The following is a 23392-nucleotide window of genomic DNA, read 5'->3' as shown; positions in this document are numbered from 1 at the left end:
TAAGTGTCATAAAATAAAAATGCAGAGATTTTAAATAGTACTGAGTTAAAGGCAACAGTGGCTGCCCTGACCGGTGTGGCTCACTCGGGTGGGGGGCCTCCTGCAAATCCAGGGCTCACTGGTTTGCCTCCCAGTCAGGGACATGCCTGCGCTGCTGGTGCGGTCCCCGGTCTGGACACATACAAGAGGCAACCAGGCAGTGTATCTCCCTCTTTCTCCCCCGCCCCTCCCATCTCAAAGAACCCCCAAAACAGATGACAATGAGTAGACATTTTTATGTGCTTCTTTAAAAAGCTGTGCAGTGAGGATAGGTACCTTATATTCTCTTTTTGCATTTTTGTTGTCACTCATGCAGAATGGCTTCTTTCCAGATCAATTTACCTTCAAGATGAAATCAAATAATGATAGTGGAGAGGACAGAATTTTTATTTAGCCCCGTTGTTCTCAGTGGTTTTTTTGGTACACATTGCCTTTCCAATTCTGTAAAACATTGGGAAACCTTTTAAAATTCTTCCTTGCTTTCCCTTCTTCCTTAAGTATAAATCAGAAGCCAAATATTTATTAGTTTACAAAGTCTTTTTAAAAGTTACTACATCCTCAATAAGTTTTTTTGATGTCATTTTACCCTTTGGGAAATCAGCATTCTATCTGAATAAATTGACAAGTTGGCATCTAGTTTTCTTTCTGGCTTTTCATACAGGATCAGTTAAAAAATTAGGACACTCTTGTTACTTTGAATCTTATTGAAAATAATTCCTTTTTTTTGAAAGTTCATTAATGTAGGAAAATGTAATATATTTAGCTGCCTTTATATTGAGTAATTCCTCTGATTTCTTTGTAGAACAGGTAGTTAACTCTCATCTTAGGATGGGCTGGGGTAACGTGCTTTAATTGAGCTGCTACCTAGTCATGTTTAAAATATTTAATGAATGTAAGTGTCATAGCAGTCCAAGGTCTGTGTACTTCAAAAGACCAAAACTCAAAACATCAGAATTTGGAGTGAGAAAAGGCTTTTTGATCAAGAAGGTGCCAACTGAGAAGATGAAGGACCTAATCCTCAAATCCACCCTAAGAAAGTATAGAGTTCAGGCTAGTTTTAAGTTGAGAAGGGGAAAATAGAAGGCGCTGTTTGGAGAACTCAAGCCACAAGCCGGATTCCTGTAATGATTCCTCTAATAAATTAGCCTGTCTATATGCAAGACAAATCAGGTGCTACTAGCCTGAAGGGCGTGGGAAGAACACAGGCTTGAAGAAGGTGGAGTCAGAGAGGCTGTGCATTGCACTCTGTTATAGCAGAATCTTACGATTGAGTTGGACTATAGATGTCTAGTTTGACATTTTCCCAAATGTAATAATCTGTTTGGTGTTCCTGGTCTTAAAACGTCTAGTGACTATGAAATCACCACTTTTTTAGACAACTCATTATGTTTTCAGGGGCAGTTATACTTTTAGAAAGTTTTTCTCTTTTTTAAACAAAATACTGCTTTCCTGAAACTTCTGCCTAGTGCCTTTGGTTTTACCCTCTTTGACAGCCCACAGTAAGCCTGCTTCCGCTTTCACATTCTCTATGCAGGGCCTGCACGTGTTTGAAGTCTGTCATATCTACCCCCTGTGCTTTTTGCTGGGCTAAATCTGTAGTTTCCTTAGCTCTCACTTATGTGACATAATTTTAAGACATACTTTTCCTCTTTTTCCTTCTAGTTTATTAATGTCATTTAAGATACAGCACTCAAAACAGGTTACCATTTTCCTGAATTTTTGAATCTGAAATTCTGAGTCCGAGTTTCCCCCTCTGGGAGGTGCAGCAATTTGGAGGCTTGATAACCTTGGCAATGTAAGTGCTGTGAAGGGAAACACATTGATAGGGCAACTCAGAAGTTAAAGATTTTAGCCTTAGTTGATAGGCTGAAGGGATTGATGCTCATGGAAGGCTGTTACTCCAAGAACTGGAGTGCAGGATGTCAATGGGCAGTTCAGCGCTCTGCTCCCAGTGGAGATGGTCTCTGAGCCATTGTGTTCAGATAAAGCATCGTTATCCAGCAGAAAAAGAAGTACTAGGAAAACACTGCTGGATTGCAACTCTTACCCAATTAACCTTTTTTTCTAAATGCCTTATCTACCCTCTCTTTTCCTTACAAAAATGTTGGCCTAAAGTGAGATGCTAAGGTGGTTTTGAGGGTACTTAACCCACTGCCTTCTCAGATCGCTGGTCATCTGAATAAAGGGCCCATAAAGATTTAATCCTTGTCTCTACTTACTGGTTCTGGAAGTGACAGGCAGCATGAACACCGACTTTTCCGATTTCAACACAATGCGTTGGAAGAGTGCCTCACTTAGGAATGAAGTGATGGCCGCATTAAGTGCTGACGACTGTGCCAGGCGGAGAGAACAGCAAGTGCGATGCCCTGTGAATGAGAGAGAGAGAAAGGAACAGGAGAGCAATTGAGTGGGTGGGTGGCACAATTATTGACATTCAGTAGAAGTTGCAATAAATGAGGTTAATGAGAAAAGTGGGGACTGAATCCTAAGGGCTCTTAGAAGTTGTATTAAAGAACTGAACTCCTCCTGAGGATAATGGTGGGTCATTAAAGGGGAGTTTTAAGTTAGAAAAAGAGAACAAGAGCAGACATAGATTTTAGAAGGATCACTTTAGCCCAAATGGGAATGAATGGGAGGTGCTGAGACTGGTGATTAGTAGATCAGTTAGCAGCAGTTAGACTATTTTTTAGCTATAATGGTGGTGCCCAGACCTCAACTAGTGTGACTCTAGTATTGGGAAGAAAGAGACAGATTGGAAAAATAGTGGAGAGAATTTGATTGTTATTTCGCTATGGGGGAAGAGATGGTAAGGTAGGAATCAAGGACAATACTCTTGTTTTTGGTTTGGAGAACTGGATGGATAAGAGAATTTAATGTAAATGAAGTGATTGGGATTGGAGTAGAAGAGCGTGGGGAGGAAGTGGCCTCCAGTCAGGGGTGGAGCAGAGGCAGCACATCCAGGTGGAGATGTACTGCTGGTGTGCGAGGGAAGCTGGGGAGCTTTGGCCGGAAATGAGACTTGGCTATCACCACTATACGTATGATAATTGAACTCAGGGGAGTGATAAAAATAGCAGAGGGGAGCATTTATAGAGTGAAAGGGGGGCAAGGACAAAACCCTAAGAGCTGCTATCTGATGTTTGAGCTGCCAGCCATTGTTTTGACTGGATTATTGGGAACCAGCAAAGAGGAAGGAAATCAAAGTTGATCTGATACACTCATTTAGTGGAAACCCACCTAAGTTGTTTGATTTAGACGTGAAAATGGTCATCTAATGATCTGTCCTAATCAGCTGTCACAGTATCTGACAGTTATGTTGTTAGAGACTCTTTGCTTTGAGTGAAGGCATTGTCTGGCCCAGATATCCCATAAAGAGAGCTAGAACTTTAATCCATTATCTGGAATTCAGAGGAAGTAGGTTTGGGAGACCTGACATTGCTGAGTGGGGCCACGGAGGAAGCTGGTTTGAAGCTTCGAGGTCACGGGTTACCTGGATAAGGAGGCTCGGCTCGGTGTGTGTTTGGAGAAGGGGGATCGTGAGTTGGAGAGCAAAGGGGCAGAGCCACTAAAAAGGAAATAAAAGACCTTTTAAGAGCATGGAGAACTATGTAGATGGAAAATCTTGAAAGTATTTCAGTTATAAATTAGTGTGACTATAGAATTTATCATCTAAACTGGGACATACTGACCCAGAAAGGGAAATGGCTATAATTAGTAATTGCATTGTGAAAACCTTCATACCTGGGACCATAACAAGCAAATAAGGGCGAATGGTCATTCTAGTTACAATATTCTTATTTCACTAATAATGTAATAAAATAGTATTAGTTTTTAGTTACCATGTGCCAAGCATTGTACTAAGTAAACACTTTATACATCTTATTACATTCTTACAGTAATCCTCTGAGATAAGTAGCATTATCTTTATTTACTTTTGATGAGAGAAACCAAATCTCAGGAAGGTAAAATACCTTGTCTGCATTTTTCCATGGCAGTCAGAATCCGAATGAATGAAATAGCCTGATACGGACCATAAACAAAATCCAAGCAAATTCTTATACACTACATTGTACTGCAGTTGCTGTGGGTGTGTATATGTATTTAAATTTTTTTCTGAATATTCTTTAAGGAAATTACTATCATAATGTTACATCATGTATTAAACACAATTCCCCTTCAGATAGCCATACCTCTGAGGGGTTACTTTGTGTCAGACCACGTTCTAGGCCTTTTACCTGTAGTAACCTAATTTAACCGTACAATGGCCTTATTAATTATTTCCATTTTACAGTAAGTGGCAGAACCAGAATTCAGGCTTTCACCATTTGACTCCTGAGCCTGTTTTCTTAACTGCTTCCCTGTACTGCTGCCTCTCGCCCATTTTCTTTGTGGAGACATAGGTTTCATTGATCTTGGGAGTGGGTTTGTTTGGGTCCAAACAAGTCCAGAGTTTGTGTACCTGACTTTTCAAAGGCCAAAACTCAAAACATCAGAATTTAGGGTGAGGAAGGTTTACTGATCAAGAACGCACCACCTGAGGAGATAGGAGCCCTCATAGTTTAGTTTCTCAGATCCATCTCAAGAAAATAATGGAGTTCAGGCTTCTTTTAGGTCAGGGGAAGGGAAGAATTGGAAGGGCAATCAGCAGAATTGTGTGTTACTAGAGAGTAGAGTTTTATATAAATGGATTCTATAGTATATACTTGGTATGGCTTCTTAGCATAATTATTTTGAGATTTAACCATGTTGATGAGTATATAATAGTTTATTATTTTTTATTGCTAGTAGCAGCACACTGAACAGCTATAGTAATCCTCCTCATTGTGGTCTTGCTGTTTGTGTCTTCAGTTACCCATGAACAGTCATGGTCCAGAAATATTAAATGGAAAATTCCAGCAATAAATAATTCATAAGTTTAAAATTGAGTTCCATTTGAGCATGATGAAATCTCATGCTGTTTCACTTCTTCCTGCCTGACACATTATTCATCCCTTTGTCTTCAGTATTCACATTAGTTACTATTTTAATCTCTTACTGTGCCTAACTTAGAAATTAAACTTTATTAAAGGTATGTATGTATAGGAAAAAGCACAGGCTGTATAGGGATCAGTGTTGTCTGTGGTTTCAGGCATCCATGGGCGGGTCTTGAAAGATTTTCCATGTGGGTAGGAGAAGACTACTGTACCACCCTTTATCAAGTCACCTGTTGAGGGACAGTGGAGTTGGATCCAGTCTTTGACGATTACAGATAAAGCTGCTTTACACAGTCTTTCGTGGGCATACACTTTCATCTCTCTTACATAAATTCCTGGGAATGGAATGGTTGGGTTGTTTGGTATGTGTGTGTTCAATATTTTAAGAAACTTCCAGACTGTGTTCAGAAGTGGTTTTACCATTTCACAATCTCACCAACAACGTAAGAGAGTTCCAGTTGCTGCGTACCCTCGCTATCACTTGGATTTTCCTCAGGAACAGTGTTGGTGGGCTTGTTTCCCTGTCCTTATTTGCTGTGTGTATATCATTGGTGAAGAGTGCCTTCTAGTATGTGGCCTACGCTCTGTTAACAATAGTAGACATTAGTAATTTTCATAAAGTCCCAGTTTTCACTTTTGTCTTTTATGTATCATGCTTTTTGTAATGTAGCTAAGAAATCTTTGTCTAAGTGAAGGCCACAGAAATCTTCCCGTTTTCTTCACGAAGTTTCATAGTTTTAGGTTTTACTTTTTAGGTCTGTGATCCATTTTGAGTTAATTTTTTGTATATTATGAGGTATGGATATCCAGTCCTGACAGCTGCACTTGTTGGAAATGCTGTCCTTTCCCCACCGACTTCTCTTTGCACCTCTGTGGAAAGGTAACTGACCTGATATGTATAGATACATTGAATCTGCCGATTTTTTTTTAACATAACATGTATCTTTATTTGTCGTCTTTGCACATGAATTGGTAACTTATTCGTAATTATGTTTTCTGATGACGCTGTAAATAATATTATAAATTTCACTTTTGATTGTTCTTTGAACAGTTGTATACAAACAGTTGTTTCTGAGTATTAATCTTGTAAATCTGGTAACCTTCCTAAAGTCACTTACTAGTTCTCATTGTGTTTCAGATTAAGCATAGTGCCCTGGTTCATTTTCAATTTAGATTCGAAGAAATGGGTGAGCTTACAGATGCAGTCAGTGCCTTGCCAGGAGCGACGTGTGGCATCCCCAACATTTTGTCTTCATTTTCTTTTAATGAAACACTATATTCCTCATAATATGGAACTTTGAAATTTCAAGCTACCATTACTTAAAATAGTTGAATATATAAGTAATTTCAGGAAAATGATTCTGAGGCAGGAATTGCTGTTTGTTGTTAAGGTTTTTTTTTTGTTTTTTTTTTTAAATGGGATTCTAAGAATATACTTAAATGATAAATTTTAGAGAAAAAATTAACTGCCTTGGTGATGGTTTTTGGGAGAATGAGGAAGAGTATTTGATACGGACTTTTGAGATTTGAGGCTTGAGAACTAACTGCGTGTATCACTGATTTGGTGAGATGAGAAATTCTTAGGAAGCAGTGGATTTGGGATTATCAATTTGGTTTGGACATACTAGATTTTAGACCTGTTTTTTTGTGTTAAGTACTTATAAATTTATGTGGAGGTTTGTAAATGAAGAGATACATTTTAGAGAGGTTAAAAACAGGCCTGAGGTCCCACAACTAGTCCTCTGTAGAACTTGATCCCAAACCCAGGGCCCTCCAACCCTGGAGTCAGTGTGGTTATCCCTGTGCCGTGCTCTGCCCTCAAGGTGAAAACCGCGCTTGGCTTGGCTCTGATAGTAATCGGTGTCCCTGTGAGCTGTTATAAATAAGTAGCAGAGTTTGCGAGCTCAAATGCCAGCAGGGCCACAGGTAACTGAGCGGGGCTAGGTACTTGATGAGAGAGGACGGCACCTGTGGGGCCCTGCAGACCCTGTCCCAGCTGAAGGATCAGCTGCGAATCAGCTCCTGCGGAGTGTTGCCCAGTCTTCTGTTTTTTTCAAGAGACGTCAGAAATCATGACTTTTGTGTCATCTTCTGATACATAAATGTAGGCAGCTATCTTTTAACATGCTGGGTAGGCCAGCCTTGTGTGGGTCCACTAAACAAATGTGTTGGATTCTGCCCAGTGGGCAAAGCTTTTGTAAGAGTTGCACCTCTGGTATACTGTGGACACTATGATAAACATATATGTGATGGGAAAGGGTGGTAACTATAATAAGTATATTACAGCCTTTGAAATGCAGGTTGCTTAGTTTGAACATGGTGCTTAGTGAATCTGGTGTTTAAGTTCAGTTTTCATATGAATTAGTTGATTATAGATGGGGGAGGGGGAATTGCTCCTTGCTACTTTTTTCTTCCTGATTGTACGCTTTCATTTGCAGATAAGGGCCAGTTGTGAGTGTGTGGATTTTTAAGTGAAACCTCACCCCAAGTGAGAGGACCTTCAAGGAACAAATACTGACAGTGAGTCTGCAGTCATTTCTATGCATAATATGGAATGTTTTCAACCCAGAGACAGCTGAGTGGGTGACTATTGATAAGGAGCGGTGAGTCGGAATATCCCCACTGATAACTTAAATCCTTTAGTGAGCAAGAGGACTAGCCTCCTACATTCTTAGTATTTACTGACTGTTGAATAGTAAGTTAACTTTTGTGTGAGAATGACAACGGTCCAGTTTGTCCCTGACAGCGTGTTTCATGTGTGTTTGCAGTTTCTCTTTCTTCCTCGGTTAGGCATATCTCTTCTTTTGTCTCTGTTTTTTTGTTTTTTTCCTGCCAGTCCAAATCATACCATTCTTCAAGGCCTGTCTTCCTTGAAATATTCAGACAACACTGAAGTGAAGGTCTTACTAGTTACCAGCATCTCTTCTGATCTTGGTTGTGGTAGGTTTCATTGCCTTTGGAAGTGATTGTTTTAGGAATGGGCATGAGACCCAGGTTTGGCCAATGGGGAGTGAAAGGGAAGTCTTCAAGAGGCTTCTGGGAAAGGATTTTTTACTTTTGAGAAAGAAGAGATGGTCCATCTTCTTCCTAGAGCTTGTTTTAGCTGGATGCAACAGCTGTACCTTGCGTATTCACCTTCGCCGCTAGCCTGGAGGTGATGCCCTTCCGTAAAGGAGGGCAGAGGCAGGAGACTCGCAGAGACGAGAACTGGAACCCCATTTAGTAGAAAGAACCTCCCTAATTGTGAGTTAGGTCCTTGTTAGGTGAGATAATAAGTTTCCTTATTTTAAGTAATTTTGCCCTTAGATGCTGTTACTTGCTGTGGAAATCATCCTGATTCATGTGATTTCTCCCTGTTCCAATTACCTACCACCTTTTCATCTCATGCATTTCTACTTGTGATGTTCTGTGCTGTCTTGTCATATGTTTGTGTATGTTGCCTTTGTAGCACATTACACACTTTGTGAAATCAAGGCCTGTTTCTATCTTTACTGTGTCTAACACTAGTACTGTCTTCTCAATAAAGCCACCAGTGTATATTTATTGAATTGAATTATTTGAACAGTATTTGAAAAACTAGTCCACATAATTGAATAATTATAGAGATTTTCTTTTAATTCTCATTCTTTTTTTTAACCACACTGCTTCCTTCTGGGATTGTGAATGAAGTTTGGCTTTTGACTTAAGATGACTGGTGTGTCACGTATTTTCAAGTGGTTAATTCTCCCCCAAAAATGTTGCTTGGATTCAGCCTTTTGTGTTTGACTTTACCATGAAAATCAACTCCTGTCTTACATATTGCATATTGGCTTTTAGTCTAGTAAATTTTTCATTCTTCTGTGTTGCAAAAAACTGAAGTTTACCTTCTCTTTTCTGTGTTAATTGTAGGAATGAAGGACAGGGATAGTAAGAACCACAATCATTTTGTTTGTTTGGCTTTGGAATATGCATCACAAAAACCTCTCTAAAGAACGCCTCAGCTCTGTTCTTTGGATCTAATTGTGTGTGTGGGGGGCGGGCAGGGTGGGGGGGTGGGAGCCTCGGGGCAGAAGGAGGTTTGGTGGAGATCTAGTATCTCCTGAGAGCAGTCCTGAGTTACGGGATGGATTATATATAGTTACTTGTATTTTAAAGCTCTACGAAATAAAATAATGTTTTCCCCTAAGTCAAGATATCCATGTATTCTTTTATCTTTCCTTTAAATTCTGCTATTATAATCTTTAAAAAGAGGGATAAGAGCCTCTTTTTTTCTTCCTGGAAAATCTATGTTGTTGCTTTCTGTTCCGTTAAGGAGACATTCTGAACCCTTCGAAGAGTGATTCAGGCCTGGTCGTTAGCTCCGTTGGGTAGAGCTTCGTCCTGATACACCAAGGTTGTGGGTTTGATTCACAGTCAGGGCAAATAAAAGAATCAGCATAAATAAGTTGAACAAATCGATGTGCTTCTCGCTCGCTCGCGCTCTCGCGCGCTCTCTCTCTCTCTCTCTCTCTCTCTCTCTCTCTCGCTCTCAAATCAATCAATTAAAAACAGTGATTCACATTCAGGGAAGGATTTACTCTTTCTTTCTTTTCTTGATGGGTTGTGCTTAAAATATGGGGGGATAGCTTGAAGAAGATGGAAAGTTGTATGATGTGCTTGACCTATCAACTTTAATTTGGTAATGCCATTATTTAGTAATACAAAAGGTTTAAATCACTAAGGTCAGCTCTCGTGTGTTTTCTTTAATATATGTTATGAAGAGATTGTAGCAGTGGAACATGTGTCTTAACCTAAGGCCATCATGGCAAGCGTGCTGTCTAAGCTGGACCAACCAGAAGGACCTTAGGGCATTGGCTAGAAATGCTGGGATAAAGGCACTTATTTTTTTCTGCTGAATGTCAGCCTGAAAATGTACAGTCCTTAAGTTCCTGGCAGCTGTCTTCTGACTATAAAAGGAAAGTCAGCTGAATTAGAAGCCAACACAGGAGGGGGAGTGCAGAGGAAAACGACGCCTCTAGTCAAGTCTTCCCCCAGGATAGTATACCTCCAGACTTTTCAGTTACCTGAGACAATAAATTCTTTATTTAATTCAGCTGGCTTTGGATTTTATGTTACGTGTATATGAAAACATCCTAACTGATATATCCTTGTTACCACCCATTCAACACTATATAATAACTCAAGAGATTTACAAAAACTTGAATTGTGAATTAAACAAGTAGATCTCTTGATACAGGTGTGCAAGGGGCAGGTAATACAGTTCATTGATTTAAGAATTCAGGTATAAGTACAGGAGTTAAGGTGGTAAACAAATGCATAGTTCATGCTGTTGCGAGTGGAGCTTATTATCTGGAAGACGCTGATATCACATGAACAATCTTACTAATGACAAGGTTCTTATTAACTGAGTTTAGGGTTCTAGAAGAAAAGGAGTGTCTGTCATCTGTAGTGATGAGCTCTTTGGGGGAGACTCCTGTTGAACGCTTGGCATCTCTGGAACTGTAAAACACAGTTGTGGGGGACCTAGAATCGGGCTGACTTAGAAAAAAATAATGAAAATTTTTATTCATCTCTTTTTTTCCCTAAGAAGGCATTAGAAATTTGCAGGACTGCAATCTTTTATTCAGAATTTTGGGGCCAGATGTGTGTTGCAGTTTCAAGATTCTTTGGATTTTGGAAAGGGTAATATAGTATATATGCCGTATATTTAATGTGGTATCTTTTTACTTAAGGGAGAGACTTGTGACTTTTTGTTATTAATAATATAAATAACACTGCCTCACACTAGTTGAACTACTAAATGCCAGGCTCTGTGTACTTTTCAACAATTATATTAACATTTTTATACTTGAAAATTTAGAGACATTAGGTGACTCTATCAAGGTTTATGCAGCTAAGCAGTAGGAGAGTTGAAGTTCAAACCCATGCCTGCTTGGTCCTGCCTGTGCCCGTGTCCGCTGCTGTGCGCCTCCTCATGTGCTGAACTGCTCAAACTCATCTGTGTGTAGTTCACATTAGGAAGATTGTTTCTCTTAAGTCTAATTAGCTACCCTGACTAAATTTACTTAATATTTCTAATAGTCTTACATTCATTTCACTTAGCTCTTCTGGGAATGCTGTCCTTTTTGTAACTAAATATAATTTTGCTTTATCCTTTGCAGATTTTATGTCTCGCTCTGGTTCACTTACTAATTGTGATGGTTAGAACTTCTAGAACATTGTGATTCTAATGAACATCTTGCTTGTTTATGAATTTAATGCATCTAGTATTCTAAATGCTGACATTAACTGGAATGTTTATCATGTTTCACTACTGAGCATGAAGCCAGCCTTTCAGTATTCTTTGAAAATAAAATGTGAGACTAATTTACCTCTGTTTTATTAAGAATTTAAAAAAAATTTATTTTGATCTCTACTTAGACCAGGTTTTAAAGTGTTAATTGTTTCTGTGTCATAATTGCTACAAACTAAACATTGTTTAATTATTTCTACCGACTTAGATCGCACTTCCCTTTCAGTCTTGGTGCTCTGTAAACTTCTTCCCTCTTTGGTGGATTCATTTTTATGCATTTAAAAATGTGTTTATTGTGCTTTATAATTTGTTGACTTATGTTTATTTTATATATATGTTATTTAAATTTCTTTTTTATTTATATGGGCCTACTATGTAATAGGAGCTTAATGAGTATATATTGAATAAGTAAATTTTTACAACTATCTGATTAGTGAGGCATCTTGATAGCCTGTGTTTTAGCTGGTGATAAGACAGTGTTGTATCAATTTTAGAGATGGAAAAACCCCAGGAAAAAAACATATTTAGGATTAAAAGTTGTAGTTCCCCGGTTTTGTGGTCATGTGGCTGATTTCTGATCCTGTCACTTTTCCATTCTGATGTGGTAGCATCTTGTAGTTCCCAACTAGAAATTATCTAGAGGTTTAGGTTAGGTATTTCTCTCTCTCTCTCTCTCTCTCTCTCTCTCTCTCTCTCTCTCTCACACACACACACACACACACACACTAATATGTTCACCAAATGCGAGGGAATGAGGAAATGTGCATGTTATAGAAAATGAGATACAAATGGCCTGTTTAAACTCACACTGCTGACTTTCCTAAAATCTCAGACATGCAGCATCTGGCCTCTGCATACCCCATACCTCTTGCTAAGGGTCCCCAGGCCTGGCACTGGCAACATCGGGTCTTGGTTGGCAGCTTGGCCTCCCCCCGGCACTTCCAAGCCCATAAAACAGCCATCTTCAGGTTGCTTCGTAGCTCATGCCAGTTGGCCCTGGGAAGGGCACAGGCAGCGGCTGACCTTAGCCTGCACTTCCTGAGAGGCCCAGAGCCAGAACACCCAGTGGACAGCTTCAGCACCACCCATCCACCTTCATAGGCAACACACTCAAGGAGTGGACTCAGCAGGCACCAGAGCCCTGATGACACAAGTCCTATTCTGTGGGGTCGGCCCCTGCGCAGCAAATCCTCCCTGGTGATGGCGGGCCAGTCTTCTCAGCCGATCAGCCTGGGGGTAGATACCCCACAGTGAGATGCCAACAGCAATCAAGGCTCAACTATAACAGGAGGGTATACACAGCTCACATGGGGTGTGGGGGGCACACCTGGGGAGCCTAGCTCAGGTGACCAGGGAGGCTCTGCCACCAGGCCCTACAGGACGTGCACTACGTAAAGCCACTCCGCCAAGACTGGAGACATAGCAGCTCTACCAAATACACAGAAACAAACACAGGGAGGCAGCCAAAATGAGGAGACAGGCATGTCCCAAATAAAAGAAGAGAACAAAACTCCAGAAAAAGAATTAAACAAAATGGAGACAAGCAAGCTACCAGATGCAGAGTTCAAGACATTGGTTGTAAGGATGCTCAGTGAACTTGGGGGGAAGAGCAGATGAACTTAGTGAGAATTTCAGCCAAGAGGTAGAAAACATAAAAAAGAACCAGTCTGAAATGAAGAATAAAATACATGAAATGAAGGATACATTACAGGAAATCAACGGAGTAGATGAAGCAGAAGTTCGGAGCAGAGACTTGGAAGATAAGGAAGTGGAAAACACCCAATTATACCCAATTAGAACAGCAAAAAGAAAAATCCCCCCCTCCCCCAATAAGGATAGTTTTAGTCTCTGAGACAACATCAAGCGTGCCAGCGTTTTCATAATGGGGATGCTGGAAGGAGAAGAGAGAGTAAGGAATTGAAAACCTATTTGAAAAAATGATAGAAAACTTTTCTAACCCGATGAAGGAAGTAGTTATGTAAGCCCAGGAAACACAGAGGGTCCCAAACAAGATGAACCAAGCGATCCACACCAGGACACATCATAATTAAAATACCAAAATTTAAAAACAGAGAATCTTAAAGCAGCAAGAGAAGAGCAGTTAGCAGGCTACAGTAGAGCTCCCATAAGACTGTCAGTTGATTACTCAACAGAAACTTTGTAGGGAAACAGAAGGGATTGGCACAGAATATTCCAAGTGATGAAAAGCAAGGACCTACAACCGAGATTACTCAATCCAGCAAGACTGTCATTTAGAATAGAAAGACAGCTTCCCAGACAAGAAAAAGCTAAAGGAGTTCATTGTCACCACACCAGTATTACAAGAAATGCTAAAGAAGAAAAAAATATATAAATAACAAAATGTCAAGAACTGCATATCTATCTGTAATTACTTTAAATGCAAATGGATTAAGTGCTCCAATCAAAAAACATCGAGCATCTGAATGGAATAACAAGATGAACCCTATGTATGCTGTCTATAAGAGACTCGCTTCAGATCAAAAGACACACACAGAGTGAAAGTAAGTAAAGGGATGGAGAAAGACATTGCATGAAAATAGAAATGAAAAAATAAGAAAACTTGGGTAGCAATATCACACAAGATAGGCTTTAAAACAAAGGCCATATAACAAGAGAAAAAGAAGGACCCAGCAATTTCACTTTCGGGTGTTTATCTGAAGAAACTCAAAACATTAAGTTGAAGAGACATCCCTGTGTTCATTGCAGCATTATTTACAGTAACCAAAATATGGAAGCAACTTAAGTGTCCATAGATAGATAATTGGATAAAGAAGATATGGTACATATGTGCAGTGCAATATTACTGAGCTGTAGGAAGAGTGAAATCTTGCCATTTGCAACAACATGGATGGACCTAAAGATAGTATGCTAAGTGAAGTAAGCCAGAGAGAAAGATAAATACCATATGATTTCACTTACATGTAGAATCTAAAAAACAAAATAAACTGACAAATAAACTCATAGATACAGATAACAAACTGATGGTTGCCAGATGGGAGGGGGCACTGTGGACTTGTGTGAAAAAAGGGTGGGGATTAAGATGTGCAAATTGCCAGTTATAAAAAGTCAGAAGGGTGTAAAGTAGAGCATAGGGAATGTAGTCAGTATTATTCTAGTAACTGTGTATGGTGTCAGATGGGTTAGAACCTACCTAGACTTGTAGCATCATAAGTCTAGTACTTAGGAGGTGATCCCTTTGTATGTTATATAAATGTCTAATCACTATGTCATACACCTGAAACTAATGTAACATTTTACGTCACTTGTAATTGAAAGATAATTAAAAAGAAAATTAAAATGCAAAGTTAGAATGGGATATTCATTCAAACATTGCCCCTGAGTGGCTCTGAGTTTCTTGTGTCCTAACTTGTAGATATCTATAAAGAAGGAGCTTGGGAGATTTTCAGGGAATAGAGTAACAGACATTAGCTCTTCAGTTTGGCAATATGACCTCAAATTTATCTGTCTTTATCTATAGTTAGAAAATATTTTTAAAGTCTGATAATAGTTTCATAGTGTAAGGGAATGGAAACTAATTTGGTTAATAGTCCAGGGTAAAAGTGTCTGGAAATAATTGCCACAGCGAGGGGCTCTATGATACTTACGTAAATAGAATTGGTGGCCTTAATGTTGGTCCCAGTCAGCAACTAATCATAGAACGTGTAATAAGCTTTACCACAGCGACTGCAATTTATTGTAGCAGTTGCTGTATGTCCTCCCTATAAAGGCCATGATTTCCATGAAGAAATCATAAAACAGCCCTTTCGTGGTTTTGATTAAGGACTGTTTTTCTGGGCAGCATGAGAAAATGCTCTGCTTGTTTTGTGCTATATGGGCTGATGACATGCTTTTATAAAAGACTCCATTCTTTTTTGAAAGAAGTAGTCACGTTTAAGATAGCTATTTTTATTTATTAACATTAAGTAATATTTGTGAATGCCTTTAATATACAGTAAGCCCTCACTTAACATTGTAGATAGGTTCTTGGAAATTACCACTTTAGGAGAATGATCTATAATGAAACAAATTTTACCACAGGCTAATTGATAAAAAACAAGAGTTGGCATATGTACCATGACAAAAGTGTCACCAAACTTCTGAATAAAGAACCAAAACACTTTAAGAAGTCAGTATTGAACTAAGTGTGACCTATACATACAATTTAGAAAGATTAATAAAAAGAAGATCATTATTTTCCAACCTGCTTCTTCCAGTTCAAGGTTCTTGGGTGGCCAGAGCCTCCCCTGAAAGCTCAGGGCTCAAGGCAGGAACCCAGCCTGGGTGGGAGGCCTGCCCACCGCTGGGTGCCTCGCACACAGACACTGACTCGCTCGCTGAGGCCGCAGCACTGCGGACATGCCGGTTCGCCTCACAGGCACATCTTTTGGATGTGGGAGGAAACCGGAGGACCTGAGAAAACCCACGCAGATCTGGGGAGACCATGCCAACTGCACAGACAGCAGTCTCGGCCGGGAATCAGTTTTTTCCCCCTTATCCATAAGATAATGAAATGACATTGAATGAAACTACATTATTCGAGGAGCTACAGTACATATTCACTAAAGAATGCTGTATTACAGGGAATGAAATTAGAATGAAATGTCTTGATTTTAGGGTCGATGTAGAAATTTCCCCCCAGGACCACATTCCTATGGTTACCTCTCTTTTTCTGTAGTTCTCTTTAAAAATGGTTAACCCATAAAACTCACAGTTCAGTGCTGTATGTATTGTCTTTGGGTTTTAATGCTGCATAGGAAGGCGTAAATATTGTTAAATATTGACCAATACTTTTGTTCATAATTACTTTCATTTTTAGACATTCTACTGGGTAAGTTATAGTTATATTTCTCTGATTCCCTCAAATACTTCAAGCAGTTAGCAAAGAAGATTTTCCAGTAAAGCAAATAAATCTCCTGTAAAACTTAAATAATTCTTAAAAGTCTAATAAATTAAACTTACAAATTTAGCACATCACATTTTCTTGTCTTTCACATATCTTAAGTTAGAGCCTATAATACCATTTAATTAAGTTGTTACAAATATATTTGATAGCATGAAAGTATTAATAATATGGTATTTTTTGGTTCACTTCATCATTTCTATATTGATTTCTGTATTTCCCCCAAGTTAGAAATTTATCTACGCAAAAAAACCCCAACAATTACTGTCTTAGGCCAGCTGAGGTAATTTGGTTAAAATCATGACTAGTGCTGATCTGAGCAAAGCTATTTCAGTCAAAAACTGTAGAATAAGAATGGATTTCTGGGTAGAGAAATTTTAGACTGATGGAGGCCTTGGGCCGAGATGGCCTGCTCAGGCCGAGCTGGCCATGTTAGGGTGGGCTGTTCTTGAGTCACGTGGTCGCCTCTCACTTAACAGGACTTTGAGCCCTTTCCTTTTGGCTGGCACAGTATCTTAGGAGAGGATTTGGGAAAATCTGTCAATTTAAAATGTCAACCAAAACTTAAATATACAAACCCTTTAATCCATCAGTTTTACTTTTTGGAATTTATCCTACAGATAAATTCTGTGGTTTTGGATTCACGTCTCCATATTTCGCATATGTGAGTATGCAAGATTCTTTGCAGCATGTTTGTAGTAGTAAAGATTAGGAATAATTCAACTGTCCATCTGTTGAGAACTAGTTATATCCATATATCCTTACGATAAATTGAGGGAGGCATTTTTTAAAAGTTACTGCTATTACCGATTCCTGAGATAAAATGTTAAGTGAAAAAGCGTGCAAGTGTTGGAGTGGTTTGAGTTTTGAGACAAGATAATGAAATCCTTTATATCCCCTGCCATAGACCTTCTTTCAAAGACTTACATTTTAATTAGAATTGGTTGCGCAGCTGCAGCCGTGGCAGTCAGCCCTGGGAGAAAAGAATCGGGGCAGCATTCCAGGGCTCAAGGCAGGCGGTGGCCTCCTGTGAGCTGAGCTAATAAAACTGATAAAAATATAAAGCACTTAGTAGAAATAAGACCAGTACTTTCTTTGGCAAGAATGGGTGTTGAAATTTTCCACGTCATAATTTATTATTTGAAAAGTCCAAAGGCTGTCATAAGCTGCTCACTCAGTAAGAGTAGCTACATTATATTCTCCTTTAGTGTAAAAATACTCTTAAATACTCTCAGAAGCTATTATTTCTGTGAATTATATCTAAAACACAATTGTCATTGGCCCGTTCTTGGTGAAGTCTAGACATTTTCAAAACACAAGCTACCAAGTTTGTCAAATTTTTAAAAAGTTTTAAAGTTTTAATAATTTAAGAAATGCTGAATATAGTTTTAATGTAAATTTCTCTTGGTTATTGGATTCTTTAATTACCCTCAAATAATAAAATTTGTTTAATATATTCTCTTTTCAACACTACGTAATTCATCATTAAATCATAATTTAATTACCTGATTGTTAGCTATTTAGGTTGTGTTTGGGGTTTTCCCTTCTTTCATAAGTATTGCAACAAACCCTTTTTGTCCATGTAGGATTTCGCCTTCTCCTGGGTTACTCAGGGTTACTTGTAGATACTTTGGATGCTTTCTAGAAGTCCTACCAATTCACACAGTATTCTTAATTTTTCTAGAATGCATTTTATTCTTATATCTTATTTGGCTCTTTGAGCCCTTAAATCTGGATTACTTTTATCTTTAGTTCTGGGGAAGTTATTCTCTGTTTCTTGAAATGTTTATTTTTGTCTTGAAATGTTTTACTCCACCCCCTCCTCCCTTTTGGAACTCCTGTTATCATCTGGATGTTTATTTTTCATTCTTAGTATTTTTACTTGATTGATTCTCACGGTTTCTGTGTGATTTCATAGTGCTGAGCTCGCCCCTTTGTCCCAGGTGTGCATTCAGATGGTCCAGTCCAGTAATTCTGCTTCAGATGCTGTGAGTTGCTTCGTGTGTTGTCTGTCTTTTATAGCAGTGTTGTGTAACAGATGTCTCTTTATTGCGGCTACTAAGCTACTGATCCCTTGGGATACAGTATTATTCACTTAATCTAATAATGTGTGTTAGGGAATGGCCAACAGCCAAATTTTAGTTCGTGTCCATCCAGGTGAGTTTAAGGAGGGATGGCCTGGTTGAGTCTCAGGTCAGCTGGCCACCTGGCACTACTGAATGGCTGTGTCTTCTCCTGTTGGCTGCTGCTGATGAGGCAACTTCTGATCAAGGTTTTTGGGTTGTAAACTCTTAGAAAGAAGTAATACTTATTTTAAGAGGTAGTTTTCTTAGATTGTAATTCACTGCCAGCTCTGGAGGGATTTTTGCAGGGGGATGGGTTGGGATGCCAACAGGGTAGTTACTCAGTTTGTACCTGTTTTTCCGAGCTCCCACTTCAGGCTTTTAGGCTCTCCTGCTTGGTCCTGCTGACAACAGCTGGGCCGTCAAGGGAGAGGAAAGCGCACAGTCTAAAAATGCTTTTAGCTAATCTGCCTTTTGCTCCTGCTATACTTTCTCCTCAGACAAGTATAGTACAGTTTTTGTTTTTTTAATCCCCCATCAGTTTTTCTTTTGTTGTTGTTCCTGATGTTATTCCTGGGATCCAAATTTACTTTCTTTTTTCCCCCAGCCTTTATGTTGGAGGAAGGGACCAGAAAAGCCTGTGATAGTTTGTCATCTTGATAGGAATTGGATTACCTCATTTAAGCCAATATAATGAATTATACAAAGATTTCCTTTAAAACACATTGAATTTTTAATTGAAAAGTATAGTCACACAAAATATATACAGAAGGTATGGAAACAAACTACCTCAAACATTAGTGGTTTAAAACAACTGTTTTATTATGTGTCTCAATTTTGAGTGTCAGGAGTTTGAGCAGGTCTTGGCAGTTCCCTCTTACATGTGGCATCAACAGAGGTTGTTGGAGAGTATGCAGGGGGCAGGTGGGCGGGACCGGAGGATCCGAGGCACCTTTATTCACACGCCTGGTGCTCAGGTGCTCTGGATAAGACGGCCACCCGGAGGCCGGGTTGAGCTGTGACTGTGGGCTGTGTGCCTGCACATGTGGCGGGACTTCGGAGCAGAAAGTACAAGGCCTGTGACGCCTTCGTCAGTTCCACAGCATGACATCAGCCTCATTCTGTGGGGCAACGGAGTCAGTCACTAAGGTCATCTGAGCTCAGTGTAGGAATTTCTCTCTCATTTGGAGGAATAACTAAGAATTTGTAGCCATCTTTAATATATTAAAATTTTGTGTTGCGGATAGTTGCTTTTAGGAGTGTCGTTAGAGGCTTGGCTCAGGGAATCTCTTTGTTTTCTCCCATCTAAAGGGGATTCTCTGGAATAGAGGAAAATAATATACTTTTCAGTTTAACAATGTTTTTGCCTTCAGCAGTGGTTCCCAGCTGGGGGACATTTGACAAGTGATGGGAGACATTTTTAGTTGGCACAACTTGTGGGGAGGGTGCTGCTTGAGCTCACTAGGTGGGGGTGGGATGCTGTTAAATATCCTACAGTGAGCAGGATGTTCTCCCCACAAGAATTTCTTGACCCAAAACATCAGTAGCTTGCAGAGAAACTGACCCTGCCTTAACAGTAGTTCTGCAAAATCGGTATAATCGTTGTAACAGAAAACGTAGGTGGTAGAATCTAGTTTTGAACACAGGCCTTCCAGTGCTAAATTCTACTTTATGTTTTAGTTCATTGAAACGTGTGCGTGCACAAATACTGGCATGTCAGGTGCTGTAAGAGATAAAACAACTCAGCGTCTACCTTATGGAATTTACAAAAATCAGTATGTCCTAAATAATTGTAATTTAAAGTAGCATTGAACTAGATGTTAAAAAAAATGAATATAGAGAAAATGGCCTGTCTTCAGGTTACTTAAGGTATCTGAGCTGTGGTTTCCTCATTTCCAAAGAAAGGGTAATACTTAACCTGTTGGACTGTGAAAATTAAGAGACAGTTTTTGTGAGAGTATGTTGCATATAATATGTGGCCCTCCCTTTCCATATTGGGATTTACAATTTAGTTGGACCTTTCTTTATAATCTAGGGAATTTTTTACCACTGATTTTATGCGTGCGCACACCCCCCGCCCCCAAATAGAATTGAGAATCCAAGAGTATTGAATATCTCATTTGACCCACTATGATTTGTTTATGAATCAGAAATAGTTCATGTTGTAAGATAACTGACTGGTATTCCCTGTTTCTGAAATCATTGTGTCATCGCTCTTAGAGCTTTTCATTATTCAAGCTTTAATTTGAATATGAAAACGAAGATCCTGTTTTAAACTACATCAAACAAATCCACCCCTTCTGACCTTCCTAGCATATCCTCCTTGGTGGTCGGAATGGCAGCCAGATTGATCTCCTTCACTTCCTCAAGGAACAGGTTGTCCTGACTCTGGTTTTCTTTTATGTACGAAGCCTAGATAGAAACAGGGTGATGGCTGGGAACTTGGGTGGCTGCTAGTTAAGTGGCAGGATTCAAATTTTTTAGTAGAATGCCCTGTCTGGCACCATGATAAGTATTCATTAAAGGACATCTGGACTGTGTAAGAGACATGAGGCAGAGCCCCATCCTGTTGGAAAATGAAACTGTGGAGACTTCATAGTTGTAGGAAAAATCATCCTATCAGCATGTACAAAAAGGAGATTCTTGTGACTGTGTTCTTCTCTGCAAAAGGGAAAAAAAAAAGAATGATTGAAAACTCAATGTATCTTATGGCACAGAAGCGTTCACTTCTGTTGACTTTTTATTTTTATGTGTTTAATTGCAATATATTAGCCTTCTATTGTGACATATGCAAACATTCTGGTGACTCACTTTCCACCTTCTCATTGAGCCTTAAGCAACCTGCAGTCACTGTCCATTTAATTGAAATTTTATGCCTTGTTTGCCTCCATCAGGGCCTGAAGCAAGTGCAGGCAGGAAGGTTCCCTCTGCAGTGGCTGAATGAAAATGCCCCAGACTGAGGCCGGCTCGGATGCCCAGCTCCCCTTCTCAGGGTCCTGGGCGTGCTGAGTGGGACTCAGGCAGGGGTTACCGCTTACGTAGGCGAATGAATGGTAGGTGGCCCTGCAGAAGGTGCCTACTACATATTTATATTAACATAGTGACTAATACATTTTTTCTGTTGTCTTTGAGATTATCATACTCTAATGTAACCTATTTTAAAACATTGTTTTTATGTTTACATGTAAACAGCGAACACTATTGATAGAACTATATTACATTTTCTTTTGGGCTAGAAGATAAAAGATGATAGTGAAGTTTTTTCTCCTGAGGTTATTTTCTCCAGGTCACCAAAAAGGGCAGTAGCTTTTAACCACGAACTGGAATTCCACTTACATATATTTTTACCTTTTTCTGTAACAGTAGTCATAGCCCGGACTGGTCCTTAGTCAAATCTATTAATGCTTTCAAGAGCCTTTTAACTCTTTTTTATAGTGTCTGGATATTGTGTGTTGTTCTGCAGTGCAGAATATGTATCATTTCATATAAGTTCCAGGTTAATTTTTCTTAATTTTAGTAAAACATCTTACTCTTACAGAGTTCCTGTGTGGGCTATGCAAGGAGTATAGCAGATTTATTTGAATAATTTTATAGAAGATGTTTTGAAAGTCATTTAAAATACACAAATATCTTATTTTAATTTTGGGGAATGTCATTTTACCAAGTTTTTAGAAATAATTATATAAATACACTTACAGTGTTGATAAAACTTTTTAAGTATAAAGGTAACAGCAAGCTTTTCCCTTTGACAGTTGGATTTTTGTATTACTTTAGCATACAGAGATGACGAGTTTGGAGAGGGCCCATGAGTTTAATTTCCTTGTAGTATGTTTTAATAAAGAGTTTACCGATTCTTTTTTTGGAAAAATACAAACTCATTCTGACTAAAGGCAGCATATACTTCTATGTCCTGCTAAGGGCACAACTTGGTATAAGATATCATGTACCTATTTGCAATTGATGACAATGATTTAATTTTGTTCCTTCTCACTTCCTCTGTAAAATTCTCACAGGGTTTCAGTATGATATTTTCTAGGATTTTTAATTTTAATTTATTTAGTTTTAGAGAGAGGGCAAGGGAAGGAGAAAGAGAGGAGAAACATCTTAATGTGCAAGAGGAGTATCTATTGGTTGCCTCTTGCATGACCCCGAGACCTGGCCTGCAGCCCCATGTGTGTGCCCTGACCAGAAACCGAACCAGCAGCCTTTTGGTTCGCAGGCCAGTGCTCAGTCCACTGAGCCATACCATCCAGGGCTCTAGGATTTTTAAAAATGCAAACAGTAGCGTAGATTTGTAGATTTAAAAGACAAGACCTTTTTGGGTGAGAAAGATCAGCTTTTTTGTCCAAAGCTTAAAATGTAAATTTGATCTTCTTAGTACCAGAAATCCAATTAAACATTATTTATTTTATGAGGGTCCTAGTTTTCTTACTTGTAAAAATGGATTTATTTTGATTGTTTTTATTTGTAAAACTTATAGCACTATATTGGTTGAAAATTAAAAAAAAGATTTTTGCCACATCCCACTCTATCCCCGTATTACTTTATATAGGGCTTATTTTTTATACATAATTTTTTTCTTTTCACTGTATACCCTAAGAATAAGAACACTCATTTAACCTTAGAGTCAACCATATGAAAACCTAAGCAAGTGTTGAAAAAATAGTTTATAAATTTGACCAAGAACTCCAAAACTGTACGTAAATTGTATCATCTGGTTAATCTTTAGCACTGGGCAAACATTTGTCACAGGTGTTGTCATTGTTTAACTTGCTAATGATGAGAAATATATAAGGGAAACACAAGCTTTTTTGTTTATGCTCATCACTTCCATCTGGAACTTAAAAGATACTGTTTACGTATGTCATTCTTTGAGCTAAAGTTTTCCTCTCTGGATACCATTAGTTCTCTTTTACAAGAAAATCTTCAAAATATTTTAAACTTAGATGGCATTTTTGTGTCAGGTGCTAGAGACTCAGTATTGTTTCATGTTTGCCTTGAGAGAAAACTTGAAAACCTATTGACGTAAGCCATCCCTTACCTTCTGCCAGGTATGATGTTAAGGCACTTCGATAATACAGTTTGATGTTAATTTTTGCAGCAGTGTTGGGGTGGAGAAATTTAC

At 38.9% G+C, this 23392-nt stretch overlaps 1 protein-coding gene across 4 annotated transcripts in view; it reads left to right on the top strand.

The window, feature by feature from the left end:
• The window catches only part of CDC42SE2 (CDC42 small effector 2), an 87357-nt gene that overhangs the window by 22813 nt on the left and 41152 nt on the right, over positions 1–23392 (top strand). For 3 of the 4 annotated variants that reach the window (XM_054568508.1, XM_054568505.1, XM_054568507.1), the window contains exon 2: positions 7451–7532. The exons of the other annotated variant lie outside the window; for it this stretch is intronic. The gene's annotated coding sequence lies outside the window, so the exon portion shown is untranslated. The remainder of the gene's footprint in view (positions 1–7450; positions 7533–23392) is intronic. 4 annotated transcript variants of the gene reach the window in all.

This window comes from Pteronotus mesoamericanus, unplaced genomic scaffold, assembly GCF_021234165.1.
Source record: "Pteronotus mesoamericanus isolate MK-2021 breed Mesoamerican mustached bat unplaced genomic scaffold, CSHL_Meso_final contig_2, whole genome shotgun sequence".
In the NCBI taxonomy this organism is placed as follows: domain Eukaryota; kingdom Metazoa; phylum Chordata; class Mammalia; order Chiroptera; family Mormoopidae; genus Pteronotus; species Pteronotus mesoamericanus.
This window is presented reverse-complemented; position numbering and strand designations above follow the sequence as displayed.